Raw genomic sequence first — 10,000 nt, forward strand, 5'->3', positions numbered from 1 at the left:
AGCTAAAAGAAACTCGAAGACACCAGAATCAATAAAGCGTCAAAATTTAATAACAAAATAAAGAAACTAACAAGAAAATCATGAAAAGACTGGAAACAAGAAATCCCCCCAGAGGCGACTCTAATGACCTCAGCTTAAATTCAAGGACGACCAAATAATCTTCTATCAATAAGACGACAAAGGAAAGAAGAAAAGCCTGAACAAATCGTACCGGGAAAAGGAAAGAGGAATTATGCCTAATATAACCTCGCAGTGTCTCTCTCTCGTCCATTGTGTCGGGGAGATTCGAAGCCAAAAGCCAGGAATGATTGACAGCTGTTTGTTCGTCGTTTCATCGCAATTCGTCTTCTCAGGCGGAATGGACTCTGGTTCATAATGGAATGTTATTGCAACATTTACAGAGGAATGTGATGAGGAGAAATAAGCTTTTTCGTTAGCCATTAATGCATTAAAATTGCATCCTTATTGTAAAAGTAGGTTGTATTACATTATGTTATTTTCCTCTTTTTATGATTGAGTTTCTCTCTCTCTCTCTCTCTCTCTCTCTCTCTCTCTCTCTCTCTCTCTCTCTCTCTCTCTCTCTCTCACACACACAGATATATATATATATATATATATATATATATATATATATATATATATATATATATATATACATATACATATACATACGTACATTGTACTGTTTTTACTATACTTCATAAACAGAGAGGAGGTGGTGCTGTGTCACCCTTAGGATTTTTCAATGCAGTATACATGGAGTGAGGTTGCAAGACCCACGTCCAGTTCCATGGATGTTCCAAGTGCCATTTTACTGTTCGGTGGCCACCCATTCAAATACCCACCAAACCCAACTTTGCCCAACATTACCAAACAAACAGATAATGGCATCAGGAACGTGTTATGGATATGTCGATTGAAACCCGATTGATGTCAGTCGTATTTTAATAATTAAGATTTGCTTGGAGCTTATGTAAGAAATTAGAATTGTTTATAATAAACTTAATTTTGAAAGGAAAAAAAATAAGGTCGTTCTTCCGAGCATTAGCCTTTTTATTATTATTATTATTACTTGCTAAGCTACAACCCTAGTTGGAAAAGCAGGATGCTATAAGCCCAGGGGCTCCAACAGGGAAAATAGTTCAGCGAGGAAAGGGAACAAGGAAAAATAAAATATTCTAAGAAGAGCAACAACATTAAAATAAATATCACCTTATAAACTATAAAAACTAACAAAACAAGAGGAAGAAAAATAAGATATAAGATAGAACAGTGTGCCCGAGTGTACCCTCAAGCAAGAGAACTCTAACCTAAGACAGTGGAAGACCATGGTACAGAGGCTATGGCACTCCCTAAGATTAGAGAACAATGGTTTGATTTTGGAGTGTCCTTCTCCTAGAAGAGCTGCTTACCATAGCTAAAGAGTCTCTTCTACCCTTACAAAGAGGAATATGGCCACTGAACAATTACAGTGCAGTAAGAAGAATTGTTTGGTAATCTCAGTGTTGTCAGGTGTATGAGGATAGAGGAGAATATGTAAAGAATAGGCCAGACTATTCGGTGTGTGAGAGTATAGGCAAAAGGAAAATGAACCTTAACCAGAGAGAAGGATCCAATGTAGTACTATCTGTCCAGTCAAAAGACCCCATAACTCTCTAGTGGTAGTATCTCAACGGGTGGCTGGTGGCCTGGCCAACCTACTACTTACAGAATGGCACTTGCCAAATTGTATGTAATGTCCATACAGTGAGGACGTGTCTTGTTTCTGTCGAAAATGACGGTGTTCAAAATCTAATATACTCATTAAACGTCTCCGAATCGGAGTTAATGTTATAATCACAGGTGCAAAATGCCATCATTAATAATTTCGAAGCATTTCTTCGAGTAAAAATCCCGAAGGAAATAACTAACCTAACAGAAACTAGATCGATTTCAAATAAGGCATTACAAATTATAAACAAGAATTCCCGCCACATCAAACGGTTATAATTATCTTCAGGCAGAAATTATGATCCATTCATTATTCAAGAATAAGCAGCATTAACTTCATAATCACTATTATTTGCAATGGCCGATATTCTACACATACGCACACATACACATTTGTTGGTTTGCATAACTTTATTTACGTAAGCACCGACAAATTGTGAAATAGGAATACGTGCATGTAACCGTATAAGCGAGTCCCTCTAAGATGGTGTTGTAACTTCAGCGACGACAGTCAACCATGGACGAAGCAATCGTGCATTTTTAAAGACAAGGACAAAAGGACATCGCGGAGTTCGTCATTAGCTGATTGGATTTACTATTGTTTGCGTTGATTATTGTTCCTGTATCTTCCAGTTAACTGAAGGTCACAGACAGACAGACAGACAGACATACGGACCCTACATGCTATAAACTGAACAAATGGAAATTATTTTTATTTATTTGACTTATGTATATATATATATATATATATATATATATATATATATATATGTATATATATATATATATTTATATATGTATATATATATATTTATATATGTATATATATATATATATATATATTATACACATACATAGAGAGAGAGAGAGAGAGAGAGAGAGAGAGAGAGAGAGAGAGAGAGAGAGAGAGAGAGAGAGAGAGAGAGAGATTGTTTGTATGCATGGCGGGAAAAAACTATCATACCCCTGAAGACAATAAAGATTTTTTTTCTATCCTTGGGTTGGTGCATAACAAACTTGAAGATCTAGCAAAGATAAGTGCATGGTGCAGATTATACGACATGGAAATTAACTCTAACAAAACTCAAAGTACAGTATGATTGTAAGTAGGTTGACATCCAGATCTCAGCATTGATAGCGTTTCTTCAACTTTACACGATTACAAATTTACTTTTTGAGAAACACGTTCGATCTGTTTTTTCCTCAACTGCACAAAAATGGGCTTGTAGAGGTCTTTTATGATTTTCGGTGACCAATCTATTTTGAAAAAAAAAAAGTTTTAATTATTTCAGTCTATCTTGTTTCGAGTATTGTTCGGTTATCATGCCTTCAGCTGCTGAATCTCCTCTTAATTTGTTGGACAAAATCTTGCAGTTTAATAAATTTAGTATTCCTGATCTGGATATCAATCTCTGGCACTATCGTTCAAATAGTTCTTTGTGCATATTGCATAAGACTTTTCATTCGGATCTTCCCAGACTGTACCATCCTGTGCGTAGTACTAGGAATCCAATGAGTTATAACTGTCTTGTCTTCTCTATCATAAGACTCAATACTACACATTATTCTGGAAGTTTTATTTCACCTGTGATCTTCCTAATCAAACTGGCAGGAAATGTTTTTTATGTTGAACAGGCTGAAATGAATCCCTCTTCGTAGTTTATATATGAGATATCTATTTTAACGTTGATACTGATCCAGATATATATACCTTTTATTCATTGCTTTTCGGGTAGTTTATTTATTTCCTTATTTCCTTTCCTCACTTGGCTATTTTTCCCTGTTGAAGCCTTTGGGCATATAGCATCCTGTTTTTTCAACTAGGGTTGTAGCTTAACTAATAATAATAATAATAATAATAGTAACAACAACAACAATAATAGTAATAGTAATAGTAATAATTATAACGTTTAAGGATAGCTGCTGCACTAAAGTGTAGAGAAGCATCATATCACTAGATTTCGTTTTAGCAACAAATATTGATCAAATATCAAGTTATTTCCTCAGCAGGAACTCAATACCATTCCAAGTTATGGGACCTGTCAGGAAAACCTGCCAGAATAAAACTTTTGTTAGGAAGTTTTAAAAAACAAATAAGATTTTTTTTATTAATGTTAAGATGTCATTCCCATGAGAGATAGTGATTTCCACTCCTGTTTTCTTTCTCTCTTTATTTACATAGTGGCATTCTATTCTGTTCGAGGCTTGGTTTGTAAGTTCATGATGATAATAATAATAATAATAATAATAATTATTATAATAATGAATCAATCATCATCATCATCATCATCTCCTCCCACGCCTATTGACTCAAAGGGCCTTGGTTAGATTTCGCCAGTCGTCTATCTTGAGCTTTTAATTCAATATTTTTCCGTTCATCATCTCTTACGTCGCGCTTCATAGTCCTCAGTCATGTATGTCTGGGCCTTCCAACCCTTTTAGTGCCACGTAGAGCCCAGCTGAACATATGGTGAACTAATCTCTCTTGGGAAGTGCAAAGAGTATGCCCAAACCATCTCCATCTACCCCTCATCATGATCTCATCTACATATGGCACTCCCGTAATCTCTTATAGTTTAATTTTTAATTCTGTCCTGCCATTTAACTCCCAATATCCTACTAAGGGCTTTGTTCTCAAATCTACTAAATCTGTTGGAGATTGTTTCATTATCATACCATGACTCATGTCCATACAGTAACACCGATCAGTGTTTATAATTAATAATAATAATAATAATAATTAATAAGAGTAATAATAATAATAATAATAATAATAATAATAATAATAATAATAATAATAATAATAATAATAATAATAATAATAATAATCAACGAATGAAGCTTTCTTGAAAAAAAAAAAAAAGGTTTGACGTCAAAGTTAGGTGATTACATATACCTAAGGATCGCCCTCTGTACACTTCAGGCACATATGTACACAATTCTCCTGCCCTCTTATGTGTGGAGACGTGAACTTTCCACTCTTTACGTACCCTGTAAGTATACCTTTTGTTACATTTTATTGCCTTTAGGTGTAGATTAGTGACCCCTACTTCCTTTGAAAGTCGTGAGTAAGTGACCTTTTTCTCTCACCCATCAAGGTGTACAATCTCTCCCTTTTTATTTCCAACTGATTGAAGACCATTTCTCAATTCTTGGTATATCGCCGGGGTGAATGAGGCAATCCCTGTCTTTAAATGAAATATACCTATGGGCGTTTCCCCTTTTCAATCTCAATAGCTTTCTTCTCTGTACTTATCGGACGCTGCGTAGGCTGACAAGCTTTTACAGTGAAGCGCTTGTCAAGGTGAAGCATCGTATGTAAGTATTTCGAGCTTTCTAACAAGTTTGGTGCGTTTATTTGCTTCGCAACTACTGTATAATTTCCTCCTTTTTAAACAGCGGTGCTCAGTTGCTTTACATACTTCATTGATTTGTCTGGAATTCGCTCCTAATTCGTTCTTGTGATCTTTGCTCAACGAATCAACAGCGAAATCTTCGTCATATGGCAAACTAAATCATTGAAACGTTTTCATATTTAACTTGGAATGTCTTGGTTATCATTGCCCTTTATAGCAGCCCTGTAATACGAGGCCACTTTTAACCTTCTTCAACGAAATCATATGTTTGTGTTTTTATTATCATATTGGTTATTTACTTTGTTTCACAATTATCTACAAAAGTTTAGGTTGTTCTGGTATAAACTTGTTTATACATATGTTTATTTTCATCTTTGTTTGTTTATCTTTACATAATTTCTATTTGATTTTAGATACAAGAAGGGAATATAATACATTGAAGCTGGCTATGCAGGCTAATGGGTGATTGAATATTTCCAATAATAATTATAATAATAATAATAATAATAATTAATAGTTAATAATAGTAATAGTAATTAATAATAATAATAATAATAATAATAATAATAATAATAATAATAATAATCAACATACCTCTTCGCCTCTCCCGTTGGTGTAAGTGACCCAGTGCTTCATGCCTGGTCTCCAGAACTGGAGTTTATAGTTCCTCGTGAATTCTTGTCCTTGGCCATTTCCAAAGCGACCCTGGACCTCGACCTTGGTGATGATGTGGACACTGCCAAGGTTGACCTCCAAGAACTCCTTGCCTTCCCGGTACACCATTTCCCGGGGACACCAAGCCCCACCTCCGAGGTCCATGTGGGCCCTGCGAGAAGGAATCGGATAAATTAGGATAAATATGGAGTCGTGCTTGAGTAAAGATGGAGGACGTGGCTGTTTACTTTGTTAATTGTCTTGAGTTAAACAGACACTATGATAATGGGATGGGTACGAAGGGAATTCGTAATTTTTGGGCAAAGGACGATAACAAGAATAGACAATAAATTGAGGTGCAAAGGAATGTCACGGTTTAAAAGCAAAAACAGTGTTTAATTTTTCCTGATATATATAAAGAGAAAAACATTATTCCTGTGAATATGAATTAGATACATTATAAAAACAGTAACCGCAACAAAATATTCTCAAACATGAAAGATTCTCTAAGTGTATATAAATGGTTTGTAAATAATTTTCCATTCATATGTATCTTCACTTTTTTATTTACTTCGCTCTTTATCTGTATACAGTATATGTTTACCAGTCCGCCGATTTATCTCTGCCTTTTCTATCGTTTCAAGTATTTTAACTCTTTCAAGCTTCCTTTCTGTTTTTCACAAAAAGGACATATATTTTGAGATTACTTGTGTTGCCAGCAAAAAGGCTTTTAACTTTGTTACCTCCGCCAACGAAGTTGGGAGGAAGTTATCTTTTTGCCCCTGATTGTTTGTTTGTTTTTATATGAACAACTTCCTGGTCACAATTTTTGTAATGGAGTATTGAAACTTTCAGGGATTAATTTTTATGCTGAGACGTAGAAGTGATTCAGCTTTGAAAATCCTAGATCAGAGGTCAAGGTCGAGCAAAAGGTCGACCGAATTAACCCTAACCTTAACCCCAAAGTCGTATATGGTTATCATACAGACTTCAAAAACGCCTAGGGTCTAAAGTTCTAAACTGATTCTGGGAAAGGCAAGCTGGTTTCGAAAAATAAGCACCCATGGTCCCATGGTGGAGGTCAGCACTCTCAGAGCGCTTTTCTAGTTCAGTATGAATTTGCATTATTTTTATTTTCTAATAATGACCACAGTTAAACCCAAGATTTTAATAGACAAAACATCGAGATGCAAAGGTTACTCACGACGGACAACAGTCAGACTTCATAAAGAATGTTGGTGAGGTCTTCGACCCCTCGGGGTTCATGCAATGTCGGATTCGTGTCTTAGGAACTGAGAGTGTCTAAAGTCAAGAGGAGCTTTTATAGACGCAGGAACCAAAGACGTGACCCATAATGATCAATGCATAGGCCTAGATAGACATTCAGCTTTAATGAACACCATGAAAAAAAAATGGTTAATCAAAGTCATCAAGACTTGGAGAGGTTATGAAAAAGATAAAAGACGCGGTTCTGAGTGAACAGGAATAAATGTTAATGCATAATGTAAATTGAAAGCATTCTTTAAAACAAGTAATCTTTTGACTCGATCAAGAAGGCAAATTGCAATGTGATTATATATATATATATATATATATATATATATATATATATATATATATATATATATGTATGTATGTATGTGTATCTGTGTCCATCTTGTGTTAGTGCATATTAAATAAAATCATAACTTCAAGCTAATTCACAAAAAAAAAGAAAAAAAAAAGAAGAAGAAGAAGAAAGCAGGCAAATCTAAGAGAACCGTCCAGATATAAACAGTACTGCGAGGACTTCCCAAGGGGTCACATGCTCTTCCATCATCCAAGCATAATTGGCGAGCCATGGACGCAGAGCTTTGCACATTTTGAATAGGTCATTTCTCATGGGATTGGAGCCGAATCGCCAGACCAGTGGAGACTTTTGCACTGACATGACTGGGAACGAATCCAGGATTTCTGGATCACACGTGCACGGTTAAATTCTTCGAAAAAGAATTCATTAATGTTGGTCATTTATCAGCCATGAGGAATAAATTGGATCATTCAACCATTAAGGTTCAAATTAAATTCCGTCATGTTAACTATTTTGAATTATCTAATACTGCCTTTTGAATTCTTCATCTTCATATATTACGAAAAAAAATGCTTCAAAAAGTTCTGAAATGTAATTTATCTGTTATCTATTTCTAAATTGTTCATGTAAAAAATTTTGCCCATTTCAAGCCCATCGACAAAAACGACTGCTTTCACTTGCTAAATTTTTAAGAATTATTAGACATCGAATCATTAACTGCAATCTGAAATCATATCTATTTATATTCGCGTAACCTTCAAGTTCGAAGTCAAAACCTAACTCTCACAAGCACGAATATATTTCAATAAAAACAAAAACCTTCAATAAAAAAGCAAATTATAAAAAACTCAATGTACACCAAGGACCAAAAAATAAAACAAGTACAGTGAAATAAAAGTAAAAAAATTATTTGAAATAAAAGAATAGACTCGAATAATGATACTGCTGAGTCACCTACTGACGCCAAAGAAATACAAGAATCAGATAGCAAAAAGTAAAGGGCAGGAATTATCTACAGTTTAGAAGGTTTCTTTCTTTTTCCTTCTTTAATTGCAGCAAACCCAATGATGACATTTCTTTTCTACTTTCATTTCTTTTTTTTTTCCGTGAGGTTCGTCCTTTTAAGTGGCTTTGTCTTTTCTTTGTATCTGTGTTGACTTTGCGTTTTCTCGGTAAAACTTTTATCGTCGTTGCATTTATTCTTTATTTATTTTTCTGTTTATTGTTCGTTTCATTTATTTACACACACATACACAAACTAATACATACATAATACTATGTATATATATATATATATATATATATATATATATATACATATATATGTATATAAATTTATATATATATAGTATTATGTATGTATGTATATATAGATATATATACATATATATATATATATATATATATATATATATATATATATATATATTTATATGTATATACATATATATGTATATATATTTACACACACACACACACACATATATATATATATATATATGTATATATATATATATATATATATATATATATATATTTATTTATCTATTTATTTGTATGTCGGTATTCTTTTTGAGCAAAGTTAATTTTCTTCTCTCTCTATACTACATGAGCTGCTAATTCATAACCAAATTTATATTTAAACACTAATTAGCAACTGAAGTAATACCTTTATATTTATTCTTTTGTTACTTCTATCAACGTAATATTAATTTCAAAAACATAATCATGAGTTTCATGTACCTGAGAATGGACTTTGAAACCACTATTAATAAGAAAGGAACCTCAACATGAGGCTATAATGAAAATTACTTATACCTCTTTTTGTGCAGTCCATAAGACCTATAATCCATTAGAAGACTTCAGTACAATGACCCTTATTCTTTTTTTCTTATGTTTTTAAGGACCCGCTGTCTTGCTTAATCGCTTATTCATCATTCGACGACAAAAGGTTGTTAGTCCAACGCCCTGTTTTATGGACGGCTGACAGATCCTGTCAATTGCCAAATGGAAGCAAGACACAGAGATGACTGTCTGTCTCGTGGATGGACGGACGGACAAACAGACAGAAGGTTGGGCAGGTAGTCGATGAAGAAATCAATTGTGGAAGGGATTTTTCTCTCTTTCAGATTTTTGCTGTTTGAAGAAATGAGGGAGAGGCTCTTAGTTGTTGGAAATGGACAAGGTTTCTTGTCTCATTCGTTTGATTATATTTCAATTTTAATGCGTGCCCACACACACACTTACCACACCTGAACACACGTATATATATATATATATATATATATATATATATATATATATATATATATATATATATATATATATATATATATATACAGTATATATATATATATATATATATACATATATATATACATATATATATATATATATATATATATATATCTTAACGTTGTGAAAGTGTTTTGTGTATCGCCATGATCAGCAAAGCTGTACTAGTCGGGGCCACCAATACCAAGTTGGTTTACTGTGAGCGATCAAAGTCTCCCACCATCACCGAATCCGCAGTGGCCAGCGTGGTGATGAAAACTGGCCAAACCCCAGACATAAATAAGGACATGTCTGAGGCTTTTGTCCCACAGTGATCTAGAAACAGCTGCATTTATTGGTGTTTTGTTTATGTGGTTTAAGGATGTGGCCATCTTACCATTCTTTTCTAAAAGTCATTTTATTTTTTATTTTCTAT

The 10,000-nt window shown here is 33.8% G+C and overlaps 1 pseudogene; it reads right to left on the reverse strand.

Annotated features, from left to right (window-relative positions):
* Positions 1-10,000, reverse strand: part of LOC137652351 (discoidin domain-containing receptor 2-like) — a 185,259-nt pseudogene that overhangs the window by 21,354 nt on the left and 153,905 nt on the right.

The sequence above is a fragment of the Palaemon carinicauda genome, chromosome 13, assembly GCF_036898095.1.
Source record: "Palaemon carinicauda isolate YSFRI2023 chromosome 13, ASM3689809v2, whole genome shotgun sequence".
Lineage (NCBI taxonomy): Eukaryota > Metazoa > Arthropoda > Malacostraca > Decapoda > Palaemonidae > Palaemon > Palaemon carinicauda.